The sequence below is a fragment of the Oryctolagus cuniculus genome, chromosome 5 (assembly GCF_051225735.1).
Source record: "Oryctolagus cuniculus isolate XC-2025 breed Fujian yellow rabbit chromosome 5, ASM5122573v1, whole genome shotgun sequence".
NCBI lineage: Eukaryota > Metazoa > Chordata > Mammalia > Lagomorpha > Leporidae > Oryctolagus > Oryctolagus cuniculus.
In genome coordinates, this window is record NC_142871.1 from 109,161,866 (window position 1) to 109,176,797 (window position 14,932).

Sequence of the window (14,932 nt, forward strand, 5' to 3'; positions counted from 1 at the left end):
ATTAATCCTTTATCAGCTGCATAGTTCACAAATATTTTCTCACATTCTGTTGGTTGCCTCTTTTTTTGCGGAGTTTTTCTTTTGCACTGTAAAAGCTTCTTAGCTTTATGAAATCCCATATTCTTATATAAAAAATACTGATACACACCATCACCTGGATTATAACTATTTTTGAATGAATCAATAAATATTGAGTAAATGAAAAATGTAAACAGTGACCAAAAAGGCAGTTAGAATATTTCAAAGCTACTAGAGTGGCATAGATAAAGAGTTTTAGAAATAGAGAGGAATGGGCAACAAATTTTGACCAAGGTGTTGGACCATGTGTGTAAAGAGGGAAGATCCAACATGTGAATTGTACCTTGAAGAAGAGTAGAGTTTTGGCAAATAGTGCAGTGATGTGAGACTTAAAGAGAGAACTTTATTTAACCAAGGACAAGAAAGTGCATATTCAGTCTAAAGAATAAAAAGTGGTCTGGGGTGATGGGAATTGAGAGAATGTCATGAACAAGAGCAGCCTAATGGGAGTGACAGGACAGAGGTGACTGATGATGTTACTTGGAACCAGAATGTAAAATGACCCCTGCCCCACACTTTGGACTTCACCTTAAAGGCCTGAAATTGAAACAAGAATAGTTTTTATCCTTCTCCCACTGGTCTGAACCTTTCTTGTTTGTTTTATGTATTATTCATTGCTTTATGTATTATTCATTGCTTTATAAATTCTGAGTTTTGCTTAATATAATGTTATGTTAATTTTCTTACAAATTCTCATGACAGCTATACTTCATTGAACTGATCAGTATGTCAATATATTATGGTATAATTTTATCCTGTTTCATGTTTTAGGCCCTACATTCTGTGTGGTTTGTTATCAATACTGTCACAGCATTTTTAAAACTATATGATTTTCCTTTTAGTTTAGATTTATTTCATTTTATTTGAAAGTCAGAGAGATACAGAGAGACAGACACAGAGAAATCATCTGTCTGCTAGATCACTTTCCAAATCTCTACAACAGCCACATTTAAGTCAAGTGGAAGTCAAGAGCCTGGAAAGCAATCTGGGTCTCCCATATGGGGTGACAAAGACAAAAGTACTTTAGCCATCATCTTCTGCCTCCCAGGGTTCACATCAGCAGTAAAATGGAAATGGAAGTAGAGTTGCCAGGTCTTGAAGAGGCACTTCTATAGCCAACCCAAATGGCAACTTAACCACTACACTAAATGCCCACTCCTGTGCTTTTATATTTTCCTGAGGTTTCTGTCCTCATATACTCATATTAACATCTTTCAAATTGTGCCTGCTATTAATTTATATCAGTTAATTTTTTGACATACTTCCCATTCACTATGACCACTGATGTTGATGTTCACTTTTGTTTCTGTCATCTTCTTTTTGAGCTTTGTCTTTTTCTATGTGAGTTGAGCTTTACTTGTGTTCTATTTTTCTAGTTATTTGGAAAAGATGTATGCTATTTTTTTTAACAGACAGAGTTAGACAGTGAGAGAGAGAGACAGAGAGAAAGGTCTTCCTTCCATTGGTTCACCCCCGAAATGGCCGCTACGGCCAGCTTGCTGTGCTAATCTGAAGCCAGAAGCCAGGTGCTTCCTCCTGGTCTCCCATGAGGGTGCAGGGCTCAAGCACTTGGGCCATCCTCCACTGCCTTCCCGGGCCACAGCAGAGAGCTGGACTGGAAGAGGAGCAACCAGGACAGAATCTGGCGCCCCAACCGGGACTAGAACCTGGAGTACCAGTGCCACAGACGGAGGATTAGCTTAGTGAGCTGTGGCGCTGGCCCAGATGTATGCTATTTTAAAAATTTAATTGGTTTCCCCACAGATTTTTTAAAATCAGCTATTTTTCTTTAATCTTCAAAATCAAAAATAAAATCATATTCTAACTTGCCTTGATGTAGGTTGAATAATTATTATTTCTTATTTAGTCCTCCTTTCTTCTGTTTTTTTTTTAGTATCAGGATTTCAATAGATGATATTAATATTTTTCATATTAAGAATTCTCTTATGAATTATTTTAGCATTTGTATTGTTTCACAGCCATACTAACACAAGTTGTTTGGACCTGACGTATATTTGGTCTGGAGCCTATTATCCCTCTGATCTTGTCTCCTTCAACTTGCTCCCTGTACTTCCACCATCCAAGTCCTTTTTCTTTTTCTCAAACAACTCAGCTTATTCCTACTCTAGAGCATTTGCTGCCCTGTTCTCAGGAAATTTCTTCCCCAGATTTTTGCATGGTGGCCTCCTTTTCTTCATTCAGCCAAAATGTCTCTGCTTGCAGAGGCCTTGGTGCTCAGGCAGCTCTAACTTCACTCATCTGCCATCCACGTGCTCATTCATTCTCTACCTTTGGATCACATTTTATTTTCTGGATAATTCTCTGACATTATTCTGTTTTACAACTGGTTTGTATTCTTGTTTGCTTATCTATTATCTTTATACTCCTAGGATGTAAGCTTCAAAAAGGCAAAAACTGTCTATCTTGCTCATTTTATCCCCAGTGCTTAGAGCAATGATTAGTGTGTATTAGGTCACAGATATTGGGCTGACAAGTATTTGTTGAACACATGAATACATAAGTCCTTGGTTTTTCTAAGAATGTGTTCCTATTCTCTAGAACTCTGTGGAGTTTCTGGATCTTCAAACTCAATGAGTGTGCTCTGGGTCTCAACCAGTCCTTCCTCTGCCTTTCTGTGTTAATCCTGAGCCTTGCTGTCTGACTGATGGTGGTCATTGCCTTCTTTGCTTTAAGGATAGGTGGGGTCCAGGAAGGGCGACTTGGGACAAAGGAGTAGCAAAATCTGGGAGTAGAGGGTCTGTGGCTATCAAAGCCACCATGTTTGTACAGTGAAATGGATGAATATATTTATTTTAAAGACAATTGATTTTGATATAATGTGTTATTAATGACCAGTGATATATGATTACTTTAAAAGGACATCTTTTTTTCTGTCTCAAGACTTGGAGCAAATTGCAAATAAAATGAAGCTAACTGTATTCTGGTTGATGAGTTATTAAAAATGGCACATATTTAATCAATGTACTTAACTAGATTTTGGAGGTAAAAAAGTTCATAACAAAATTCAATTTGTGGGTAAGGTAGGCTGATATAAGATTATGAGAACTCTAGGAGGTGAAGGTTGAAGCCAAGAATCCAAGATAGCTGGGGATTTTTGCTGCCCATGATGACACCTTTAGCTGTCTGTGGCCTTTAAGATGGGATGCTAAGGTCTGTACACAATCCTGCTTATGCAAATCTTCAATCTGGGCAGGTCAAGACAAGTACAAAAATACTTGCCCCTTACTCTTTACCCTACTGCCACCTGGCTGGACCATCATGTGGTCAAAAACCTCACTTGATGTGGCAGAGAAAGGTGTATGTATGCCTCTGTGTATGTGTGTGTGTGTGTGTGTGTGTGTGTGTGTATGTGTTTAGAGTTGGATAGGGAGCTATAGAGTAGAGGTGGTGGGGGAGAGGCAAGGTGATTCTTTCTCAAGAAAATTGTCCTCTGTTACCTGTAGGATCCTTTAAGTATATCATCCATATCCTAAGGGCTATCCTATTTGTTTATCAATCTGGCTGTCAATTTATCCACCCAAGCTATAGATACATCAGCAACTTTTTTGAGCTTTTGCTGCATGTAAATTATTGTTCCAGCCTTGGAGGTAAGAGAAATGAATACAGTAGTGTTTCTGTTCTCATAGAATTTCAATTCTGGTAAATTAGGTGGAAAAAAACTAAATAAATATGCGATATTTCATTAAAGCTTTTTTTTTTATTTGACAGATAGAGTTAGACAGTGAGAGAGACAGAGAGAAAAGTCTTCCTTCCGTTGGTTCACCCCCCAAATGGCCTCAATGGCGGGAGCTGCGTCGATCCGAAGCCAGGAGCCAGGTGCTTCCTCCTGTTCTCCCATGAGGGTGCAGGTGCCCAAGTGCTTGGGCCATCCTCCACTGCCTTCCTGGGCCACAGCAGAGAGCTGGACTGGAAGAGGAGCAGCCAGGACTAGAACCTGGTGCCTACATGGGTGCCCACATGGGATGCAGGCAGAAGATTAGCCAAGTGAGCCACAGTGCCTTCGTCTCTTCATTAAAGCTTTGAATAAAAATAGTGTGGGGAGCAACTCAGACTAGACTAAGTTACTGGAATTAAGACTTATTCTATGCATCTGCTCTCCCACAATATGGCGCTGGGAGAGGAGGAACCAGCTTCTACACAGCTGCCTCCAGTTCAACCAATAAGCAGCAGGACCTGCTCCTGATTGGAGGAGAGCAGCGTACTTGGCGTGTGGGTAGCAGAGTTGGGATTGGTGGAAGAGGACTATAAAGGAGGAGAGAGACAACATGCACCGGGAACATCTAAGAGGAACACCTGTGCAGCCCCCGAGAGAGCCGGCTGGCGGTGTGCCGCTCCCCCACGGAAGTGGGGAAAGTGGCAGGGGGAACCGCCCTTCCACGGAGGTGGAAGGGACGGTAGCCAACCCGGGAAGAACCAGCAGCAAACCCGGGGAGGGCCGAGCAGACGAAAGAACAGCACAGGGTCCTGTGCCGTTCCTCCACGAAGACGGGGAGCGACAAATAGTATCAGGTAATTAAAAGGAAGGTGAAGTGGGTGGTAAGGCTAACTCATGTGGGTGGTTAGGAAAGTTTTCCCTGGGCATGGGACATTTCAACTTGGACAAGATAAGGTGTGAACTTTGTGGGTTTCTGGGGAAAATGCACTGAGTCAGGGATACAAGGATAAAGGAGAGCAGTGCGGCTGGAATACAGTGAGCTGAGGACAGAGGAGAGTGGTGAAGTCAGGGAGTGGGGAGGAGGTCACATAGACTATAGTGTTTTGCAAAAAAAGAAGATAAAAAGGATAACTGTGAGATGATGGGTATGTTAATTTGCTTGACTGGAGTAATCATTATGATATCGGAATTGACCCCTTAAAATTACATCGAAATGTGACCCCTTAGAGTTTCCCAGAAGCCCCATCTGGGGTGCCACATAATGTTATCAGAATTTGGGGTGCCATACAATATCACCATATGCTTATTAATAAATCCCAATATTAATAAGCCCAAGTGGGTTATTACCTAATATTTAGAGAAGAATTCTAAATACTGGCATAAATGAACGAGGCAGCATGGCACATTTTAAGCTTTTATTTAGTGCAAAAGATGCATAGGAGAGTAAAAGCTTTATCTAAGAGGGGTAAATCTGGGTTCATACGGAGCACCAGGAACCAGCCACATGGAAGAGCATCTAGGCCAGGAAGCCTAGAGCGGGTGGCCCTAAGGCCATGCACCCTGGAGGTGCAGGGCTACAGCCATCCCCCTCCTGGCAAGAGGCCAGGGCAAGGGAAATGGAGGAAAAGCAAAAAGGGCTGGACACACCCTGTTCCAGGCTTTTAATCCATCTTCAAAGGGGAATGGTTAATTAACCTGATTGGCTGGTTGTACTCAGGTGTGGCCAGGTAGGGGCATAAAGGTCACACAGGGGCATGGTGAGGGAATGGTCTTCCAGCTCACAAACCTAATCAATTTTAACCTTTATGCCTGTCTACTTCAATTTCACTATATTATGTGAATTGTATGAATTAAAAGATCTTGCTGGCCGGCGCCGTGGCTCACTAGGCTAATGCTCCGCCTTTCGGCGCCAGCACACCGGGTTCTAGTCCAGGTCGGGGCGCCAGATTCTGTCCCGGTTGCCCCTCTTCCCAGGCCAGCTCTCTACTGTGGCCAGGGAGTGCAGTGGAGGATGGCCCAAGTACTTGGGCCCTGTACCCCATGGGAGACCAGGAGAAGCACCTGGCTCCTGCCATTGGATCAGCACGGTGCGCCGGCCGCAGCACGCTGGCCGCGGCGGCCATTGGAGGGTGAACCAACGGCAAAAGGAAGACCTTTCTCTCTGTCTCTCTCTCTCTCACTGTCCACTCTGCCGGTCAAAAAAAAAAAAAAAAAAAAAGAAAAATCACATGGTAAATATCAATATTGTATATTTTTTATGTCTGCAAGTGATTTGACAGGTGGAGATACTCACCACTGTGCTAACGAGGACAGCTCTGCAAGTGATTTGAAATGGTCAATGCTGTTCATTTGTTTGTGCTTTAATTAAGTTCTTCATCTACTGTCAATTCCCTTGGCTTCTTTCCGGCTCCATTCACACTTGTTTTCTTGAATTTCTTTTCATTTTTTAAAAACATTGATTTATTTTGAAAGAGAGCGAGCGATATTTTCCATCTGCTGGTTCACTCTGATGGAACAAAGACATATAAGTCTTAGCCATTCTCACTCATTGCCCAAAAGATAGATAAAAATCAGAATGCACTCCTTTGTCCCTGAATCTCAGTTGGACCTTCCACCCTATTGCCTTTATACCCGACCCCTGCATTCTTCCCTAGGCTGGGGGGCCTGGAGGCCCCTTGAAAGACCAGTATGTAGGAATTCACCTTTGCCTGCTGCCCACTGCCCCCACCCCCACCCCTAGTCCTCTTAAGATATTAGAAAAAGCCCAGCCTGCTGAAATCTGGGCCTCCTTCATGTTCCTTCAATGTGCACCAGTTGGTCACCTCTGCAGATTTATTTTCTGTTAATAAATTTGGTCTGGCTGTAAATTAGTACTCTGACTTCTCTCTGTTCTGCACCTCTTTTCCTTACATCTTGGTGCCCCGTGTGAGGTGGCACCAGTTTGCATTCTTTTCCTTACACGCTCTCCAGCTGGCTCTGACAGCCTGCACTGTGCCAGGTTGAAGCCAGGAGCCAGGAGCCAGGATCCTCATCCATATCTCCCACGTGGATGGCAGGGGCATAAACACTTGAGCCATCCTCTGCTGCTTTTCCCAGCCCATTTTCCTTTTCCCAGGGAGCTGGATCAGAAGTGCAGCAGCCAGGACACAAGCCAGTACCCATGTGGGATGCCAGTGTTGCAGGAAGTGGCTCTACCCACTACTCCACAACACCAGCACCTCCTTGTTGTTTCTTGATAACCCTAAGCAAGTTTCTGACTCAGGTCCTTTGCACTTGCTATTCCTTCTGACTGGATTATTCTCTCGCTTCTTTCAGGGTCTCCTTAAATGTTACCCTCTGCAGAGAACTTCTTTGTCTTTCTTTATGAAACAGTCACTCTCCTCTTATCCAATACTTTAACCTGCATCACTCTTTAAAGTCTGTATCAACTCTTCTTATTGCTCACACATTTATTATCTCTCCTAGCTACAGTGTGAAATGCAAAAGACAGGTAACTTTGTCTTGCTACATGATCTCTGAGATCTAAATGTAGGTCTATTTTATAGAAGATTTTCAATAAATATTTGTTAAATGAATAAATAAATTTACAAAGTTTAAGTTCAACTGCAAAAATTGTTTTAAAATGTTTCAGTTAGTTATTTGAAAGGGGAGAGAGAGAGAGAGAGATCAATCTATCTCTGCTTCATCCCCAGATGCCTGTAACAGCTAGGGCTAGGACAGGCTGATGTTGGGAGCCAAGAACTCAATCTAAGTCTCCCACATAGGTGGCAGTGATCTAATTACTTTAGTTATCACCTGCCACCTCCCAGAATGCACATTAGCAGGAAGCTGGACTCAAGAGTTGAGCCAGGACTTGAACTCACGCACTCTAATAAGGGATGCACATGGTGTTCCAAGTGGTGTTGTAGCTACTGTGCCAACACATGTGCCTTCCTTGATCAAAGTAATACTTTCCATGTAATAAAAACATAACACATGTATGTTCTTGAAAAAAAAAGTTCATGAAATGCTATTCTCATCTATGTACTCTTTTTTATTTTATTCAATTCAATGTTAAATAATTAAATTTAATTAGATTAAAAATTATATTTATTTGAAAGGCAGTGTTTATACACACACACACACACACACACACAGAAGTCTTCCATCCACTTGTTCACTCCCCAAATGGCTGCAACAGATGGGGCTTGGCCAGACAGAAGCCAGGAGCGTGGAACTCCTTCCAGGTCTCCCATGTGGGTGGCAGGGGCCCAAGAACTTGGCCATCTTTTGTTGTTTTCCCAGACATATTAGCAAGGAGCTGGACTGGAAGTGGAGCAGCCAGGACTTGAACTGGTTCTCATATGGGATGTCGGAGTTGCAGGCCGCAGCTTAGACCACTGTGGCACAACCCAGGCCCTGATTTGATTTTTTTTTTTTTTACTTTTTTTTTATTTAGTAAATATAAATTTTCAAAGTACAGTTTATGGAATACAATGCCCCCCCCATAATTTCCCTCCCACTCACACCCCCCCCCATCTCCCGCTCCCTCTCCCCTTCCATTCACATCAAGATTCATTTTCAATTATCTTTATATACAGAAGATCAATTCAGTATATATTAAGTAAAGATTTCATCAGTTTGCACGCACGCAGAAACACAAAGTGTAAAATACAGTTTCAGTACTAGTTATAGCATTACTTCACATTGGACAACACATTAAGGGCAGATCCCACATGAGAAGTAAGTACACAGTGACTCCTGTTGTTGACTTAACAATTTGACACTCTTATTTATGGCGTCAGTAATTTCCCTAGGCTCCAGTCTGAGTTGCCAAGGCTATGGAAGCCTTTTGAGTTCACTGACTTCAATCTTATTCTGATAGGGTCATAGTCAAAGTGGAAGTTCTCTCCTCCCTTCAGAGAAAGGTACCTCCTTCTTTGATGGCCCTGTTCTTTCCACTGGGATCCCACTCACAGATATCTTTCATTTAGGTCTTCTTTTTTTTTCCAGAGTGTCTTGGCTTTCCATGCCTGAAATACTCTCATGGGCTCTTTAGCCATATCTGGATGCCTTAAGGGCTGATTTTGAGGCCAGAGTACTATTTAGGACATCTGCCATTCTATGAGTCTGCTGTGTATCCCGCTTCCCATGATGGATTGTTCTCTCCCTTTTTGATTCTATCAGCTAGTATTAGCAGACACTAGTCTTGTTTGTGTGATCCCTTTGACTCTTAGACCTATCAGTGTGATCAGTTGTGAACTGAAATTGATCACTTGGACTAGTGAGATGGCATTGGTACATGCCACCTTGATGGGATTGTATTGGAATACCCTGGCACATTCTAATTCCATAGTTTGGGGCAAGTCTGATTGAGCATGTCCCAAATTGTACATCTCCACCCTCTCTTATTCCCACTCTTATATTTAACAGGGATCACTTTTCAGTTAAAATTTAAACACCTAAGAATAATTGTGTGTTAATTACAGAGTTCAACCAATAGTACTAGAATAAAAAAAAATACTAAAATGGATAAAGTATTACATTGTACATCAACAGTCAGCACAAGAGCTGATCAAGTCACTGTTTCTCATAGTGTCCATTTCACTTCAACAGGTTTCCCCTTTGGTGCTCAGTTAGTTGTTGCCAATCAGGGAGAACATATGATATTTGTCCCTTTGGGACTGGCTTAATTCACTCAGCATAATATTTTCCAGATTCCTCCATCTTGTTGCAAATGACCAGATTTCATTGTTTTTGACTGCTGTATAGTATTCTATAGAGTACATATCCCATCATTTCTTTATCCAGTCTACTGTTGATGGGTATTTGGGTTGGTGCCAGGTCTTAGCTATTGTGAATTGAGCTGCAATAAACATTAATGTGCAGACAGCTTTTTTGTTTGCCAATTTAATATCCTTTGGGTAAATTCCAAGGAGTGGGATGGCTGGGTTGTATGGAAGGGTTATGTTCAGGTTTCTAAGGAATCTCCAGACTGACTTCCATAGTGGCTTAACCAATTTGCATTCCCACCAACAGTGGGTTAGTGTCCCTTTTTACCAACATCCTCTCCAGCATCTATTGTTGGTAGATTTCTGAATGTGATCCATTCTAACTGGGGTGAAGTGAAACCTCAATGTGGTTTTGATTTGCTAGTGATCTTGAACATTTTTTCATGTGCCTGTTGGCCATTTGGATTTTCTTATTTGAAAAATGTCTATTGAGGTCCTTGGCCCTTCTCTGAAGTGGGTTGTTTATTTTGATCTTGTAGAGTTTCTTGATTTTTTGTAGATTCTGGTTATCAACCCTTTATCTGTTGCGTAGTTTGCAAATATTTTTTCCCATTCTGTCGGTTGCCTCTTCACTCTCCTAACTGTTTCTTTTGCAGTACAGAAACTTCTCAATTTGATGCAATCCCAATAGTTAATTTTGGCTTTGACTGCCTGTGCCTCCAGGGTCTTTTCTAGGAAGTCTTTGCCAGTACTTATATCTTGCAAGGTTTCTCCAATGCTCTCTAATAATTTGATGGTGTCAGGTCGTAGATTTAAGTCTTTAATCCATGTTGAGTTAATTTTTGTGTAAGGTGTAAGGTAGGGGTCTTGCTTCATGGTTCTGCACGTGGAGATCCAATTTTCCCAGCACCATTTATTGAATAGACTTTCCTTACTCCAGGGATTGGTTTTGGATCCTTGATCAAATATGAATTGGCTGTAGATGTTTGGATTGATTTCTGGTGTTTCTATTCTGTTCCATTGGTCTATCCATCTATTTCTGTACCAGTACCATGCTGTTTTGATTACAACTGCCCTGTAGTATGTCCTGAAATCTGGTATTGTGATGCCTCCGGCTTTGTTTTTGTTGTACAAGATTGCTTTAGCTATTCGAGGTCTCCTGTGTCTCCATATGAATTTCAGCATCATTTTTTCCAGATCTGAGAAGAATGTCTTTAGTATGTTGATTGGTATTGCATTGAATCTGTAAATTGCATTTGGGAGAATGGACATTTTGATGATGTTGATTCTTGCAATCCATGAGCATGGAAGATTTTTCCATTTTTTGGTATCCTCTTCTATTTCTTTCTTTAAGGTTTTGTAATTTTAATCATAGAGATCTTCAACGTCCTTGGTTAAGTTTATTCCAAGGTATTTGATTGTTTTGTGGGTATTGTGAATGGGATTGATCTTAGAAGTTCTTTCTCAGCCGTGGCATTGCCTGTGTATACAAAGGCTATTGATTTTTGTGCATTGATTTTATATCCTGCTACTTTGCCAAAATCTTCCATGAGTTCCAATAGTCTCTTAGTAGAGTTATTTGGGTCTCCTAAATAAAGAATCATATCATCTGCAAAGAGGGATAGTTTGAGTTCTTCCTTCCCAATTTGTATCCCTTTAATTTCTTTTCCTTGCCTAATAGCTCTGGCTAAAACTTCCAGAACTATATTGAATAGCAGTGGTGAGAGTGGGCATCCCTGTCTGGTACCAGATCTCAGTGGAAATGCTTCCAACTTTTCCCCATTCAATAGGATGTTGGCCATGGGTTTTTCATAAATTGCTTTGATTGTATTGAGGAATGTTCCTTCTGTACCCAGTTTGCTTAGAGTTTTCATCATGAAAGGGTGTTGTATTTTATCAAATGCTTTCTCTGTGTCTATTGAGATAGTCATATGGTTTTTCTTCTGCAGTCTGTTAATGTGGTGAATCCCATTGATTGTTTTGCACACATTGAACCATCCCTGCATACCAGGGATAAATCGCACTTGGATGATCTTTCTGATGTGTTATTGCATTCTATTGGCCAGAATTTTATTGAGGATTTTTGCATCTTTGTTCATCAGGGATATTGTTCTGCTAATTCTCTTTCAGTGCTGCATCTTTTTCCGGCTTAGGAATTAAGGTGATGTTGGCTTCATAAAAAGAATTTGGGAGGATTCCCTCTTTTTCAATTGTTCTGAATAGTTTGAGAAGAATTGGAGTCAGTTCTTCTATGTCTGGTAGAATTTAGCAGTGAATCCATCTGGTCCTGGGCTTTTCTTTATTGGGAGGGCCTTTATTACTGTTTCAATTTCTGTCTCAGTTATGGGTCTGTTTAGGTTTTCTATGTCTTCTTGGTTCAATTTAGGTAGGCTGCATGTGTCCAGGAATCTATCCATTTCTTTTTTTTTTTTTTGATAGGCAGAGTGGATAGTGTGAGAGAAAGAGAGACAGAGAGAGAAAGGGCTTCCTTTTGCCGTTGGTTCACCCTCCAGCTGGCGTGCTGCGGCCGGTGGAATCTATCCATTTCTGATAGGTTTCCCTGTTTGCTGGCATATAAGTCCTTGCAGTAATTCCTGATGATTCTTTTTATTTCTGTGGTGTCTGTTGTTACGTTTCCTTTTTCATCTCTGATTTTATTGATTTGGGTCTTTTCCTTTTTTATTTAGTTGGACCAATGGGGTGTCAATTTTGTTTAATTTTTCAAAAAACCAGCTCCTCGTTTGGCTGATTTTTTTGTAATGATTTTTGGATTCAATCCTGTTGATTTCTTCTCTGATTTTAATTATTTCTCTTCTCCTATTAGATTTAGGTCTGGTTTGTTGTAGATTTTCTAGATCCTTGAGATGAATTGAAAACTCATCTATTTGGTGCCTTTCCAATTTCTTGATGTAGGCACCTATTGATATAAACTTTCTTCTTAACAGTGCTTTTGCTGTGTCCCGTAAGTTTTGATATGTTTTGTTGTTAACCTCATTTACTTCCAGAAAATTTTTGATTTCTCTTTTAATTTCTTCTATGACCCATTGTTCATTCAGGAGCATGTTGTTCAATCTCCATGTATTTTCATATGCTCTAGGGATTCCTGAGTTGCTAATTTCCAACTTCATTCCTTTATGGTCTGAGAAGCTGCATGGTATGATTCTAATTCTTTTGAATTTGCTGAGACTTGCTTTATGGCCTAGTATGTGGTCAATCCTAGAGAAGGTTCCATGTACTGCTGAGAAGAATGTAAATGCTTTCTGTGTAGGAAGAAAAGTTCTGTAGATATCTGTTAGATCCATTTGTGCTATAGTATCATTTAAATCTACTGTCTCCTTGTTGATCTTCTGTCCTGTTGATCTGTCTCTTTCTGAGAGTGGAGTATTGAAGTCCCCCAGTACCATTGTACTGGAGTCTAAGTATCCCTTTAAGTCCCTTAACAAATCTTTTAAATAAACCAGTGCCCTGTATTTAGGTGCATATACATTGATGATTATTATATCTTCCTGTTGAATTGATCCCTTAATCATTATATAGTGCCCCTCTTTGTCTCTCTTAACAGTTTTTGTGGTAAAGTTTATGTTGTCTGATATTAAGATGGCTATGCCCACTCGTTTTTCATTTCTGTTTGCATGGTGTATCTTTTTCCAGCCTTTCACTTTCAGTCTGTATGCATCTTTGTTGGAAACATGTGTTTCTTGTAAACAGCAAATAGATGGGTTTTGTTCCTTAACACAATCAGCCAATCGGTGTCTTTTAACTGGACAGTTCAGGCCATTAACGTTGAATGTGACTATTGATAAGTGGTAACTTTGCCCTGCCATTTGCCAAAGATATTTTCTGATATATGCTTTGAATTCCCTGTAATCTTTTGCTGTGAGTTTTCCTTCCTTTACCTTCTTTCATATTGATGACCGTGTTTCTGTGTTTCTGTGCTTAACACATCTTGAAGTATCTTTTGCAGGGCTGGACGAGTGGCGACAAATTCTTTCAATTTCTGTTTGCTATGAAAAGTCTTTATTTCACCTTCATTCACAAATGATAGCTTTGCAGGATATAATATTGTGGGCTGGCAGTTTTTCCCTCTTAGTACCTGTGCTATGTCTCGCCATTCCCTTCTAGCTTGTAGGGTTTCTGATGAGAAGTCTGCTGTGAGTCTAATTGGAGATCCTCTGAGAGTAATCTGACGTTTCTCTCTTGCACATTTTAGGATCTTTTCTTTCTGTTTCACTGTGGTGAGTTTAATTACAATGTGTCGTGGTGAGGATCTCTTTTGGTTGTATTTACTAGGGGTTCTATGAGCTTCCTGTACTAGGATGTCTCTGTCCTTTTGCAAACCCGGGAAATTTTCTGCTAATATCTCACTAAAAAGGCATTCTATTCCTTTCTCCCTCTCCATGCCTTCAGGAACTCCTAGAACCTGAATGTTGGTTTTTTTAATAGTATCCTGTAGATTCCCGACAATATGTTTTAGATTTCTAATTTCCTCTTCTTTTCTTTGGTTTGACTCTATCCTTTCCTGTGCTCTATCTTCTAAGTCCGATATTCTCTCTTCTGCTTCACCCATTATGTTTTTAAGGCTCTCTAATGTGTTTGTCATTTGATCTGTTGAATTCTTTATTTCATTATGATTTCTCTTCACTATCACAGTTTCTTGTTCTACTAGTTGCTTCATTTTATTTTGATTCCTCCTTAATATTTCATTTTCATGAGAGAGATTTTCTATCCTGTCCAGTAAGGATTTCTGTAGTTCAAGAATTTGTTTTTGAGAACTTCTTAATGTTCTTATCAATTTTTTGAGATCCCCTTCTTGCATTTCTTCTATCTCGTCATCTTCATAATCTTGAATTGGGGTGTCTTTATCATTTCAGGGCGTCGTAGTGTCTTCCTTGTTCTTGTTACCTCGGTTTTTGCATTTGTTTGTTTGGCATTGTGGAGATATTCTTTGGTTTCTTTGCTGTGGTATTTTTTCTCGTTGTACTATGATTCTAGATTAAGTGGACTGTCTGCTTTTGATGGAGCCTTAGAGGCTTGAGATGGGTGTGGCCTGAGAGCTCTGTTTGGTTCCTCAGGGTTAAGGGTGTGCCCAAGGTGACACTCCCAGGTTAGGCGTGGTAAATCTCTCTCTCTCTCTCTCTCTCTCTTTCTTTTTTTTTTTTTTTTTGATTCAAAAGGGAAGTAATTCCGCACAGCTGAACAGAATTGGAGGTAGTTAGCAGGCAAATGATATACCCACAGGAGCCAGAGATCGGAAGCTCTTTCCCAAGGACCACACAGGGAATCTGTGCTTGCCCTTAGTGTGGGCTCAAATTCTCCTGCAGTCTCCCTCTGGGTTGCCAAGGTTACCGAATTGTAGCGTCTCTGGAGAGTGCTCACGTGAATTCCATGAGTTCTCTCCCCCACCCTCTCTTTTTTCACAGTCTCAGTTCAGTAGCACCACAAATTCACTAGGTCCTAATCTCCTGTT

At 40.8% G+C, this 14,932-nt stretch overlaps 1 protein-coding gene across 3 annotated transcripts in view; it reads left to right on the top strand.

Annotated features, from left to right (window-relative positions):
• The first annotated feature begins 3,944 nt into the window (after positions 1-3,944).
• Positions 3,945-14,932, top strand: part of LGSN (lengsin, lens protein with glutamine synthetase domain) — a 136,055-nt gene continuing 125,067 nt past the window's right edge. For 2 of the 3 annotated variants that reach the window (XR_016233368.1, XR_016233367.1), the window contains exon 1: positions 3,945-4,608. The gene's annotated coding sequence lies outside the window, so the exon portion shown is untranslated. The remainder of the gene's footprint in view (positions 4,609-14,932) is intronic. The other variant, XM_089332329.1, reaches the window with a different exon arrangement.